Raw genomic sequence first — 15,057 nt, forward strand, 5'->3', positions numbered from 1 at the left:
CACAGAGAGACACTGTGGAGCGCAAGCAAGCCTGCGCTTCTCAGTGTCTGCGGGATGACAGGCTGGATGGCAGCGTTCTGCTGCGGTCCAGCCTGTCATCTCGATGTAGCAGAGCTGAAGCTGTCATGGGAACCATGGAAAGGTAAGGATGATGTTGCTTTATTATTTTTCTTTTATTTCAGGAGATCGTTGGCTTCAGCTGGAATGGGCGTGATGGTAAGTATGGTTTAATTTAGAACAATAAAGAATTGTGTGTTTATTTCAATTAAAGGACTTTTTTCTGGGTGTTGTGTTTTTTTTAAATACTTTACTAGAAATTCATGGTGGTCATGTCTAATATTGGCGTGACCCCATGAATTTCGGGCTTAGGGCCAGCTGATAATGCCAAGCTGGCCCTAACCCCTTTATTACCCAGTGAGCCACCGCATCAGGGCCCTGGATGAGTTGGGTACAGCGCCAGAAGATGGCGCTTCTATGAACGCGCCATTTTCCGGGGTGGCTGCGGACTGCAATTTGCAGCAGGGGTGGCCCAGAAAGCTTGGGCCTCCCTGCGCTGCGGATTCCAGCCCCCAGCTGCCTAGTTGTACCTGGCTGGACACAAAAACAGGGCGAAGCCCCACGTCAATTTTCTTTAAATTATTTCATGAAATAATTAAGAAAAAAAGGGCTTCCCTATATTGTTGTGTCCGGCCAGGTACAAATAGGCAGCTGGTGGTTGGGGGCAGCCCGTTCCTGCCTGCTGTACCTGGCTGGACACAAATATAGTGCGAAGCCCCACGTCAATTTTTTTTAAATTATTTCATGAATTTCCTGAAATAATTTAAAAAAATTGAAGTGGGGCTTCGCACTATATTTGTGTCCAGCCAGGTACAGCAGGCAGGAACGGGCTGCCCCCATCCACCAGCTGCCTATTTGTACCTGGCCGGACACAACAATATAGGGAAGCCCTTTTTTTCTTAATTATTTCATGAAATTCATGAAATAATTAAAAAAAATTGAAGTGGGGCTTCGCACTATATTTGTGTCCAGCCAGGTACAGCAGGCAGGAACGGGCTGCCCCCAACCACCAGCTGCCTATTTGTACCTGGCCGGACACAACAATATAGGGAAGGCCTTTTTTTCTTAATTATTTCATGAATTTCATGAAATAATTAAAAAAAAAGTACGTGGGGCTTCGCCCTATTTTTGTGTCCAGCCAGGTACAACTAGGCAGCTGGGGGCTGGAATCTGCAGCGCAGGGAGGCCCAAGCTTTCTGGGCCACCCCCGCTGCAAATTGCAGTCCGCAGCCGCCCCAGAAAATGGCGCGTTCATAAAAGCGCCATCTTCTGGCGCTGTACCCAACTCATCCAGGGCCCTGGTGCGGTGGCTCACTGGGTAATAAAGGGGTTAGGGCCAGCTTGGTATTATCAGCTGGCCCCAAGCCCAAAATTCATGGGGTCACGCCAGTATTAGACATGACCGCCATGAATTTCTAGTAAAGTATTTAAAAAAAAACACAACACCCAGAATAAAGTCCTTTAATTGAAATAAAGACACAATTCTTTATTGTTCTAAATTAAACCATACTTACCATCACACCCATTCCAGCTGAAGCCAACGATCTCCTGCAATAAAAGAAAAATAATAAACCAACCTCATCCTTACCTTTCCATGGTTCCCACGACAGCTTCAGCTCTGCTACATCGAGATGACTGGCTGGACCGCAGCAGAACGCTGCCATCCAGTCTGTCATCCCGCAGACACTGAGAAGCGCAGGCATGCTTGCGCTCCTCACTGTCTCGCTGTGACAGCATCCAGATGAGCCGAGGTCATGTCCAATGAACTCGGCTCACCTCATGCACGTCACTGACAGCGTGGGAAAATTCTCACGCTGAAGTGCTGAGTGCAGGAGAATTCTCCCACGCTGTCAGTGATGTGCATGAGGTGAGCTCATGTCCAATGAACTCAGCTCACCTCCTGCACGTCACTGACAGCGTGGGAAAATTCTCCTGCAATCAGCGCTTCAGCGTGAGAATTTTCCCACGCTGTCAGTGACGTGCATGAGGTGAGCCGAGTTCATTGGACATGAACTCGGCTCATCTGGATGTCGTCACAGAGAGACGCTGAGCAGCGCAAGCAAGCCTGCGCTTCTCAGTGTCTGCAGGATGACAGGCTGGATGGCAGCGTTCTGCTGCGGTCCAGCCTGTCATCTCGATGTAGCAGAGCTGAAGCTGTCGTGGGAACCATGGAAAGGTAAGGATGAGGTTGCTTTATTATTTTTCTTTTATTGCAGGAGATCGTTGGCTTCAGCTGGAATGGGCGTGATGGTAAGTATGGTTTAATTTAGAACAATAAAGGATTGTGTCTTTATTTCAATTAAAGGACTTTATTCTGGGTGTTTGTGTTTTTTTTAACTTTGACTATGGGGTTAGTAATGGGGGTGTCTTATAGACGCCTCTCCATTACTAACCTGGGCTTGATGTCAGCTGGCATTATAAGCTGACATCAACCCCAACCCTATTACCCCCTGCCACCGCACCAGGGCAGCGTGGAAGAGCGAGGCTAAGTGCCAGAATTGGCGCATCCTATGAATGCGCCATTTCTGGGGCGGCTGACGGCTGGTGTTTCTAGCCTGGGAGGGGGCCAATATTCATGGCTCCCTTCCTGGGCTATTAATATCAGCCCCCAGCTGTCTGCCTAGCCTTTGCTAGCTATTAAATTAGGGGGGACCCCACGTCATTTTTTTGGGGGGGTCCCCCATTTTAATAGCCAGTAAAGGCTATGTATTCATCTGGGGGCTGATATTAGTAGCCTGGGAAGCTCCGTGGGTATTACCCCCTTCCCAGGCTTCAAACATCTGCCCCAGCCGTCTGCTTAACCTCCGCTAGAGCCTAAAATTAAGGGGAACCCCACGCCAATTTTTTTAATAATAAATCCTTTATTTTAATACTAAATGACAAGTACAGTAACCAACACTATCACTGTACTTCATATATATGTGACTGACATGTTTCTATCTATCTAATCTATGTGTGAAGCTCTATTCTTTCTGTTCTAAATTGTCGGGTACAGATGCTGAATTGCCGGCTGGCTTTTTTAAAGAGACGGTGCATGAAAACACTAATATTTTTTTTAATAAATCCTTTACACTAAATGACAAGTGCAGTAACCAACACTGTCACTGTGCTTCTTATATGTGTGACTGACATGTTTCTATCTATCTAATCTATGTGTGATGCTCTATTCCTTCTTGTCTAAATTGTCGGGTACCGGTGTATGCCGCTGCTGAATTTGCCGGCCGGCTTTTTTAAAGAGAGTGTCTTCTGAGCAGTTTGTCAGCTTTTGGACACCTTTGCAGGTGTTTTCTATGTGTTTCTATGTGTTTTTGTTTGCCTGCCATTGGTTTTAACGGTGTTCGACGGTGTTCTAAGGTGTTCGACGAACAGTTCGACGAACAGTTCCTCGAACATCCCGGTGTTCGACGAACCGAACCGAACCTGAACACTACGGGGGTGGCTCAACACTAGTATTGACGTACTCAGGAAAAATTGCACAAAAGTTTTTGGGGTCCATTTTCTCCTCTTACCCTTGTGAAAATTAAAAAATTGGGGCTAAAACATAATTTTTGTGGAAAAGTTAGATTTTTTTATTTTCACGGCTCCATGTTCTAAACTTCTGTAAAGGATTTGGGGGTTCATCGTGCTCACCACACATCTAGATAAGTTCCCTGATGGGTCTAGTTTCCAAAATGGTGTCACTTTTGGGGGGTTTCCACTGTTTAGGCACATCAGGGGCACATCCGCTAATTATTCAAGCAAATTTTACATTCAAAAAGTCAAATGGCGCTCCTTCCCTTCCGAACCCTGCCTGCCATATGCGCAAGCAGTGGTTTTCCCCCACATATGGGGCATCTGCTTACTCAGCAGAAATTGCACAACAAATAGCATGGTGCATTTTCTCCTGTTACCCTTATGAAAATGCAAAATTAGGGGCTGAAAAACATTTTTGTGGGAAAAATGTGAACATTTTATTTTTACGGCTCAATGTTATAAACTTCTGTGAAGCACCTGGGGGTTCAAGGTGCTCACCACACATCTAGATAAGTTCCCTGAGGGGTCTAGTTTCCAAAATGGTGTCACTTGTGGGGGGTTTCCACTGTTTAGGCACATCAGGGCTCCCCAAATGCAACATGGAGTCCGCTAATTATTCAAGCAAATTTTACTTTCAAAAAGTCAAATGGCGCTCCTTCCCTTGCGAACCCTGCCGTGCGCCCAAACAGTGGTTTTCCCCCATATATGGGGTATCTGCGTGCCCATGGGAAATTGCACAACAAATTTTGGGTTCCATTTTTTCCAGTTACCCCTGTGAAAATAAAAAAGATTGGATCTAAAGTAACATTTTTGTGAAAAAAGTTAAATGTTCATTTTTTTCTTCCACATTCCAAAAATTCCTGTGAAGCACCTGAAGGGTTAATAAAGTTCTTGAATGTGGTTTTGAGCACCTTAAGGGGTGCAGTTTTTAGAATGGTGTCACTTTTGGGTATTTTCTGTCATAAAGACCCCTCAAAGCGACTTCAAATATGATGTGGTCCCTAAAAAAATGGTTTTGTAAATTTTGTTGGAAAAATGAGAAATCGCTGGTCAACTTTTAACCCTTATAGCTCCCTAATAAAAAAAAATGTTGGTTCCAAAATTGTGCTGATATAAAGTAGACATGTGGGAAATGTTATTTATTAACTATTTTGTGTGACTTAAGTGCATATAAATTCTAATTTTGAAAACTGCAAAATTTTCAAAATTTTTGCCAAATTTTCATTTTTTTCACAAATAAACACAAGTGATATCGAAGAAATTCTACCACTATCATGAAGTATAATATGTCACGAAAAAACAATCTCAGAATCAGTGGGATCCGTTGAAGCGTTCCAGAGTAATTGCCTCATAAAGTGACAGTGGTCAGAATTATAAAAATTGGCCTGGTCATTAACGTGCAAACCACCTTGGGTTGTAAAGGGGTTAAAGGGCATCTGTCACTACCAGATTTTACTAAATAAACTGCTTATATTACTAAATAGATTTCCTAGATGTGATGAGGCTCGTGTACTTACTTAAATAAGCTACCAGCCCTAAAATATACTGTATGACACATTTAAATATTAATTTATATGGAAAAATGTATTTCTGGAAAAGTCTTTTATATATACTTGTAGAATTAATTACTCTGTTATGATTGTGTTACAGTTAAAGACAATATTTAATTATATGTATAACCTCAGGGGCGTCATGTTTTTACTTAAATGCATGTATTTTGGGATAAAAAAATATTTTTGGAATTTGGTGTGATTAAGTATATTTTTGCATCATTAGTCTTATATAGCTTCAGTGTAAGGGCTCACTCACACTGGCGTGTAATACGGCCGATTGCTATCTGATAAAATAGAGTTATACCATGGGGCTGGGCAGATCTGATATTTTTTCTCATGCCAATTCAGCATAAGAAAACAATGGCAGCATGCTGCAAGTGGCTCTGATATTCAGTTCACGCTCACCCATACAGGTCTATGGGTGCGTGTAAAATATCGGACTGCACTCGGATGTTATCTGAGTGCAGTCCGACATCCATGGACTCTGGACACTGGAGAAGATGGAGAAATTAAGTTCTCCGTCTTCTCCACACCTGTGATATTATTCTTTCATGCTAGAGAATCGGATCACAGTAAGATGACATTTGGATCAAACCTTGACAGCATTTGAGCTGAGTGTCATGACCATAATCGGCCCAATTCTCTAGCATGAAAATCATCACTTGTGTGACCCCGGCCTTATACTGTTTATTGCTGGCAGCAGAATGAGTTATCTGAGAGTCTGTCAGTTCCCTCGATCTGATATGGAGTTTGTAACTCTTAGCTTTTTTTTTTAAGCTCATCTCAGCTTATTTATGACTACCGGAAAGCATAGCTGAACTTTGTGGTCAGAAAGACATAACAATTTTACAAACTCCCCATCAGAACGAGCTGACAGATTCTCAGATAACTCATTCTGCAGCCAGCAATGGACAGTACAACACAGAGGCCATAAAAAGAAAATGGTGCAAAATTTTGAATGAAACCCAATTGCAAAAATTAATTTAAGGATAGTACGCATGCATTTAAGTAAGCAAAATGTCCCCAAAGGTGTCCACGTCCTTTACACTTTGGAGTTTGAACTAGGGCATTGCATTATCATATACAGAAGAGACTCCCCAAAGCTTCATTAAATGGGTGACTGAATTAGGGGTCTCTGATGCACTGATATAGCGGTCAGTCACAGCACTTCACTAGCTACGAGTCTTTTTTTTTAATATAGTGCAAAGTGTTGTCTCATTAACAATTCCCAGTCCTATTATAATGTACTGACATGATACCGCCCCTTGTGACACAACCTTCCATCAGCCAGATCAGGGAACAGCTCTGAACCCTGCACTACATGGACCACCATTCATGTGAATAGCAATGCTACATTTTACTTTCAGGGAAATATTTGGGTTTACTTTGAGGGTAACGGCTGGGTGCTGGATACAAGAGAAGCCAGATCCATGGAGATCAGCTGATTGCATCGCTAGCTTCCATTTAAAGGGAACCTGTCCCCTGATTCATGCTGCACAAACAATTGCAGACAGATATATTCATTTGTGAAACACTCAGGAATTTCAGATAAGATATACTTATACTTTTTGGCAAGAGACAGGTGCCAGAGATAAGCCCAGTCCAGTGCCGTATGGCTCTGCAGGTGACTGACAGATCTCTCTCATAGCAAGAAACCTGTCAATCACCAAGAACGACACTGGGAGAAGCCGGCCGCAGCAGCACTGGACTTGTCTGCTGTCCAACTATGGTCTCTGTCTGATACGCCAGAGCATTTAACAAGTATATACAGTATACAGGTGCTTCTTACAAAATTAGAATATCATTAAAAAGTTACTTTATTTCAGTTCTTCAATACAAAAAGTGAAACTCATATGTTATATAGAGTCATTACAAACAGAGTAATCTATTTCAAGTGTTTGTTTCTGTTAATGTTGATGATTATGGCTTACAGCCAATGAAAACACAAAAGTCATTATCTCAGTAAATTTGAATACTTTATAACACCAGTTTGAAAAATGTTTTTAAAATCTGAAATGTTGGCCTTCTGAAATGTATGTTCAGTAAATGCACTCAATACTTGGTTGGGGCTCCTTTTGCATCAATTACTGCATTAATGCGGTGTGGCATGGAGGCGATCAGCCTGTGGCACTGCTGAGGTGTTATGGAAGCCCAGGTTGCTTTGATATCAGCCTTCATCTCGTCTGCATTGTTGGGTCTGGTGTCTCTCATCTTCCTCTTGACAATGCCCCATAGATTCTCTTTGGGGTTAAGGTCAGGTAAGTTTGCTGGCCAATCAAGCACAGTGATACTGCTGTTTTTAAACCAGGTATTGGTACTTTTGGCAGTGTGGACAGGTGCCAAGTCCTGCTGGAAAATGAAATTTCCATCTCCAAAAAGCTTGTCGGCAGAGGGAAGCATGAAGTGCTCTAAAATTTCCTAGTAGACGGCTGCGCTGACTTTGGTCTTGATAAAACACAGTGGACCTACACCAGCAGATGACATGGCTCCCCATACCATCACTGATTGTGGAAACTTCACGCTAGACCTCAAGCAGCTTGGATTGTGGCCTCTCCACTCTTCCTCCAGACTCTGGGACCTTGATTTCCAAATGAAAATTGGAACTCTGGGACTTTGTGGAGTGTGTCAATGACTGCCTTCTGGACATCTGTCAAGTCAGCAGTCTTCCCCATGATTGTGGAGCCTACTGAAACAGACTAAGGGACCTTTTTAAACGCTTAGGAAGCCTTTGAAGGTATTTTCTGTTAATTATTTTAATTTACTGAGATAATGACGTTTGTGTTTTCATTGGCTGTAAGCCATAATCCTCAACATTAACAGAAATAAACGCTTGAAATAGATCACTCTGTTTGTAATGACTCTATATAATATATGAGTTTCACTTTTTGGTTTGAAGAACTGAAATAAATTACCTTTTTGATGATATTCTAATTTAGTGAGATGTACCTGTACTTGGCTTCAGTTGTGCAGCCAGGCTCTGATTCATGCTGCTCGCTGATTGGGCAGCATTAATCAGAGGACACGTTCCCTTTAAGAGGTGTCACAATCCCTTAAGAATCTTATTTTTATATAACGTCACATCCAAGTCAGGATTTATGGCAATTAAATGAAACGGCATTACGACAGTTAATGAATGTATTTCATGTTGACCAGGAGCACGAATGATGGTACACTTGTAGCCTGCAGAACACGGACATAAATAGCTTTGCATTAAATAAGTATTTAATATGTATGTGCTGCTGAGCTAGTGGAGCTTCTGTGTCCTGGCTGGGAATGTTTTTGCAGTATTGCAGTATTTTTGTTTCCAGAACATGAACCCTATAACAGTTATTTCCTGTAGTTATAATATTATACATTTCAGAAAATAATATTTTGGATCTTTGAGTTTTTCTTATTTGATATTTTATGTCCATATTGGAAACATTAACTATGTGCTTAGTATCCTTCTTTTCATTTTTCCTGCAGTTTGCATAGAAATGATATTGCATGCATCAATTTTATAACCAGTGCATATGATCCTAAACAAAACCTGGCATTCCTGCGGACACCCATGAGCGGGTAGATTGCTAGTCTATTATACACACCATTTACCATTTCATTGCATGTGATCCTGCCTTAAAACCCTGTGCTGTTTACCATTCATGTTTCTATCCAAATATGTAATCTCTCGCTGAGCTACTGGCAGTCTCATTCATTCGGCCTTATTGATTTTCAGCGTCAGCGGCAGCACTCTGACTGGAAGAAATCGGCACTTAGAAATGTCATTTTTTCTTCATGTGCCCTAAGTTTCCTTTTTTTCTTTATGCTGTATCTCCCAGATCTGCTTGAAACATGGCTCTTGAGTGGATTCTTGTTATAATAAAATCAAATCATGGAGACACTTCTCTGTAAATGATAGGCCAGGCAGATTTGTGCTTGTTTGCTGCCTCAATCTCTACTGTAGTTCTGTATCAGGTTCAAGTGAGATGGAACAGAGAAAAATTGCTTCAGGCCTGTATATTATTTAGGTTAAGTCTTTAAGGGAAATCGTCAGCTGAGTTATTTGCTGTCCGTGTCCACATGATTGTCCTATGATTTACCAATGTGATGATGATTATTTTTTTTCTTATGGACTCATGTTCATAAAATGTCAATTTTGGACTTGGCAGGGTTATATCCTTACCCCGTACTGGCACATCGAGATGGGTAAAGCCAAGACCACAATTCCACATTTTTATGACATACAGTCTACGTTGTGCCTATGTTATTACTTTACTCATCCAAGTGTGTATGTACAGGAGAGGCAGACCCAGTGGCCGCAATACAAACTATAAGAAAAAAATTGCCACTCCAATTGGAGTGCCAATTTTTTTCTTTTAAATTATTGGAGTGGAATCCTAATTGTGCACCCTCATAGTGAGCGCCGCGTAGCCTTTTACTCTTGCAATAGAAATTAGATATGGCCACTATTTCACATCGCGTGATCACCTTTGCGGGGTTCCCCATCTCAACAGGAGTCTCATTCCCTGCTGCCCAGCCCTTGCATGATGTCCTCCCCAATATCTCCCAAATCCAGCCAATCATTTGTTCACTTCAATGGGAAGTAAAGGGGTTTTCCCACGAACAAAAGTTAATTTTAATAATTGTCTGTGTCTGACCATGTACAGAACATACCACATCTCCTGGGCAGGGGGGGTGGGGAGCAAAAGACAATACAGACATTACAGCAGAGGATTGCAGAGGATTCATTTTGTGAGGTAGAATATTTCACTGCCTGTGTATAAACAATATTTTACCTCACAAAATGAATCCTCTGCGATCCCCTGCTGTAATGTCTGTAGTGTCTTTCTTCCTCCCCTGCCCAGGAGATGTGGTATGTTCCGTACACGGTCAGACACAGAGAATTATTAAAATGAACTTTTGTTCGTGGGAAAACCCCTTTAAATCCTCAATAAAATTCTATTGTTGGCGTTTTTGCTACAGATTAGCAGTGGATGCGCCAAGAAATCTGCATGCAGAAATGGAATGGTTAAAAAAGAAGAGCCTCATGCTGTACTCACCTTGCCAATATTCTGGCGTTCCTAGAGCATCACCTCTCTGGTTCTCTGTATTTTTTTCCTCAGTAATGATATGTTGTGCAGACATGTGACCACTGCCACAAATCACAGGCTGCAGCTGCCACTTGTGACAACACATCATTGCAGGATGCTAGAATACAGGGTCTGGCAAAGAACATGGAGCTGCAGGGCATTGGCAAAGTGAGAATATATTTTTTTATTTTAGACCAAACCAGATCAGATGTTTTGCACAGGGAAATCCTCAACAACGTCCGCACGATTTGGTGTGGATTATCCAGTGAAAATTTTCCACAGCAAATACATTACATCTGAACCTTCCCTTAGGACACAAGCTGAAAGCTTTATGTGATTCTAAGTTACTCTGAATTTTGCTAATAGATTTGGAGGGCAAAGGCAGGGAATCCCCGCTCAGCTTGAGGAGATTATAGATCACTTCCTCATGTTAAGGGATTGATTCTGCAATTGTTTTATATATTTTTGAGTTTCAAGTTAAAACTGTCTGTAGGGTGTCCCTGACCAGAGAACGAGATATTGTAAAATTAAAACTGCAGAGAAAAACATCTATTCTTCTTGATTATGACCTGATGCATTTCACCCTTATAAAATAATTGCATGCAACACCTTTTGTAGCTCTAGGAGGGAATGATCACAGTTTTTTCATAAATAAGACGTACAGAGAGGCAAGAGGACCCATCAACTTTTGGGTGGGGCAACCAAGGCTGATCATGCTATTTGTAGCCTCTTAGGGTGCTTTCACATTTAGTTACACGTTCGTGGATTCCATCAGAGCTTGCTTCCGAATCCCCCATACAAACCAGAATTCGGACATGTGCACCGATGGGGCCGCAGACTATAATGGTGCCGGCAAAGTTAACGTGTTCTCTGTTGTGCATCATTTTAGGGCGTACACGCCTTCGGGAGGGTACACCCAGATTCAGTCTACTACATCTGGGTGTCTGACTCCAGTAGTAGGTGTATACGGACGAAAATTATGCACGTCAGAGTGCACTTTCGCTCTGTTGGCACCATTATAGTCTATGGCCTACCTGAAGCATAAGTCCAAATTCCGTTTTGACTATTCGGACGTAAGCCCGATGGGGCCACTGAACAGGTGCGAAAATGCAATGTGAAAGAACCCTTAGTTTATGGAAGATGCTAAATTTTTGTTATACAGGGTGGAATGTGAGATATAGGACACAGAGAGGAGGCTAAGAAAATAAGGAGCAGGGAGGAACCACAGATCATAGAATCATAGAATCTTAGAATAGTAGAGTTGGAAGGGACCTCCTGGGTCATCTGGTCCAACCCCCTGCTCAAAGCAGGATTCACTAAACCATCTCAGACAGATATCTGTCCAGCCTCTGTTTGAAGACGTCCATTGAAGGAGATCTCACCACCTCTCGTGGCAGCCTGTTCCACTCATTGATCACCCTAACTGTCAAAAAGTTTTTTCTAATATCTAATCTGTGTCTCCTCCCATTCAGTTTCATCCCATTACTTCTAGTCTTTCCTTGTGCAAATGAGAATAAAGATGATCCTTCTACAGTGTGACAGCCCTTGAGATATTTGTAGACAGCTATTAAGTCTCCTCTCAGTCTTCTTTTTTGCAAGCTAAACATTCCCAAATCCTGTAACTGTTCCTCATAAGGCATGGTTTGCAGACGGGTCACCATTCTGGTCTCTCTTCTCTGAACTTGCTCCAGTTTGTCGATGTCTTTTTTAAAATGTGGTGCCCAAAACTGTACACAGTATTCCAGATGAGGTCTGACCAAAGAGGAGTAAAGACCGATAATGACTTCACGTGATCTAGACTGTATGCTTCTGTTAATACATCCCAGAATTGTGTTTGCCTTTTTTGCTGCTGCATCACACTGTTGACTCGTGTTCAGTCTATGATCTATTAGTATACCTAAGTCTTTTTCACATGTACTGTTGCTTAGCTCTATTCCTCCCATTCTGTATGTGCTTTTTTCATTTTTATTTAGGGTGACAGTCTGGAACCTTAGATTAAAGTGGTTTTTCCACGAACAAAAGTTCATTTTAATCAATATATCTTGGAATGATAATAATTTCCACAATTGAATGTGTTTAAATAAAATGTTCCTGTGCTGAGATAATCTTATAAATGTGCCCCTGCTGTGTACTGTGTAATGGATGGGTCTGACTGTGCAGGAACATGGTCTGATCATACCACATCTCCTGGGCAGGGGAGGAAGCAAAAGAGTATACTGATATTACAGCAGGGGATCACAGCTGATTCTTTTTTTGAAGTAAAACATTGTTTAACCACTTCGCACCAGAGCCTGTTTTTGCCTTCGTGACCGGGCCAATTTTTTCAATTCTGACCACTGTCACTTTATGAAGCAATTACTCTGGAACGCTTCAACGTATTCCCCTGATTCTGAGATTGTTTTTTCGTGACATATTGTACTTCATGATAGTGGTAAAATTTCTTTGATATCACATGCGTTTATTTGTGAAAAAATCGTAAATTTGGCAAAAATTTTGAAAATTTTGCAATTTTCAAACTTTGAATTTTCATGCCCTTAAATCAGAGAGATATGTCACACAAAATACTTAATAAATAACATTTCCCACATGTCTACTTTACATCAGCACAATTTTGGAACCAAAATTTTTTTTTGTTAGGGAGCTAGAAGGGTTAAAAGTTGACCAGTGATTTCTCATTTTTCCAACAAAATTTACAAAAACATTTTTTTAGGGACCACATCATATTTGAAGTCACTTTGAGGGGTCTTTATGACAGAAAATACCCAAAAGTGACACCGTTCTAAAAACTGCACCCCTCAAGGTGCTCAAAACCACATTGAAGAACTTTATTAACCCTTCAGGTGCTTCACAGGAATTTTTGGAACGTGGAAGAAAAAAATTAACATTTAACTTTTTTCACAAAAATGTTACTTTAGACCCCAATTTTTTTATTTTTACAACGGTAACAGGAAAAAATGGACCCCAAAATTTTTTGTGCAATTTCTCTTGAGCGTGCTGATACCCCATATGTGAGGGAAAACCACTGTTTGGGCGCACGGCAGGGCTCGGAAAGGAAGGAGCGCCATTAGACTTTTTGAATGTAAAATTTGTCTGAATAATTAGCAGACACCATGTTGCGTTTGGAGAGCTCCTGATGTGACTAAACAGTGGAAACCCCCCACAAGTGACACCATTTTGGAAATTAGACCCCTTAGGGAACATATCTAGATGTGTGGTGAGCACCTTGAACCCCAAGGTGCTTCACAGAAGTTTATAATATTTAGCTGTAAAAATAAAATTTTCACATTTTTCCCACAAAAACGTTTATCATCCCTTAATTTCCCATTATCATAATGGTAATAGGATAAATTGCACCATGAAATTTGTTGTGCAATTTGTCCTGAACACGCCGATACCCCATATGTGGGGGAAAACCACTGTTTGGGCGCACGGCAGTGTTTGGAAGGGAAGGAGCGCCATTTGACTTTTTGAATGTAAAATTTGTCTGAATAATTAGCAGACGCCATGTTGCATTTGGGGAGCCCCTGATGGGCCTAAACAGTGGAAACCCCCCACAAGTGACACCATTTTGGAAACTAGACCCCTTAGGGAACTTATCTAGATATGTGGTGAGCACCTTGCACCCCCAGCTGCTTCACAGAAGTTTATAATATTGAGCCATAAAAATAAAATTTTCACATTTTTCCCACAAAAAATGTTTTCCTTTCCCTAATTTTGTACTATCATAAGGGTAACAGGATAAATTGCACCATGAAATTTGTTGTTCAATTTCTCCTGAACACGCCGATACCCCATATGTGGGGGAAAACCACTGCTTTGGTGTACGGCAGGGTTCGGAAGAGAAAGGAGCGCTATGTTGGCTTGGATAGGCAGCAGACACCATGTCACATTTGAAGAGTCGCTGACATGCCGAAACAGCAGAAACCCCCACAAGTGACCCCATTTTGTAAACTACACCTCTCAAGGAATTCATCTAGGGAAGTAGTGAGTATTTTTTAATTTTTAAATTTATACCATTGGGCAGTGAAAAAAGCATAATTATATTTTTACCGCAAAAAAATGTTGTACCCTCAGATTTTACATTTTCACACAGGGCAATGGGTAAAAATGGTGCCGAAATGTGTCACACAATTTCTTCTAAAAGTGGCAATACCCCATATGTGGCTGTATCGTACCGCTCAGCCATATGGCGAGATCTGGGGGGGACGGAGTGCTATTTGACAATTGGAGAACAAATTATTGTAGAATAGGCATTTGGATTTGGGAGCACAACATTTTTTGAATTTCTTTTGGAGGGCATGGGCCATTTCGCTTTTCCAGAGCCTTTCTGCTACCAGTAACTTGGAAGTCCCTTATATTTTTAACAGATGACGGACCTGAGTGGGGACTAGCTTTTTTTGAGGACTGAGTTGAAGCTTTTATTGGGAACATTTTACGTAACATTTATCCGGCGCTCTAGGCTGAGCACTTACATCGGGGTTTCCATCTAAATTTCCAAGTGATGTAATTCAGATGAAACCCCTGCGGGATCCATTCACTGTAATGAGGCAGCAGAGTTACTCTGTACTCCGTCTGGCCTCTGTTTAGCGGTGTCCTTTTTTTCAGAAGTGCACAAAACTGTGGCCAACCGCACTTTTATGCACGCCTAAAACAAATGACACCGTGGGATCACAGGCCAGACGGCATCCACAGTGGCCTATATCTGCCTCATTACAGGGAATCTTCCATCATGGGTTCCGGCTGAATCACATCTTTCAGAGATTTAAATGGAAACTCTGGCGTAAGTGCTCAGCGCAGAGCGCAGGATAAATGTGTGCCGAGCCATACTGCGATCTCTGGGGGACATAATAAACAAATCAGTAGCA

At 41.7% G+C, this 15,057-nt stretch overlaps 1 protein-coding gene across 2 annotated transcripts in view; it reads left to right on the forward strand.

The window, feature by feature from the left end:
- POU6F2 (POU class 6 homeobox 2) overlaps positions 1-15,057 on the forward strand; it is a 758,703-nt gene that overhangs the window by 11,966 nt on the left and 731,680 nt on the right. The gene's annotated exons all lie outside the window — the stretch shown is intronic.

Source organism: Phyllobates terribilis, unplaced genomic scaffold (assembly GCF_046119375.1).
Source record: "Phyllobates terribilis strain yellow unplaced genomic scaffold, ASM4611937v1 Scaffold_4__5_contigs__length_816908805, whole genome shotgun sequence".
Classification (NCBI taxonomy): Eukaryota; Metazoa; Chordata; class Amphibia; order Anura; family Dendrobatidae; genus Phyllobates; species Phyllobates terribilis.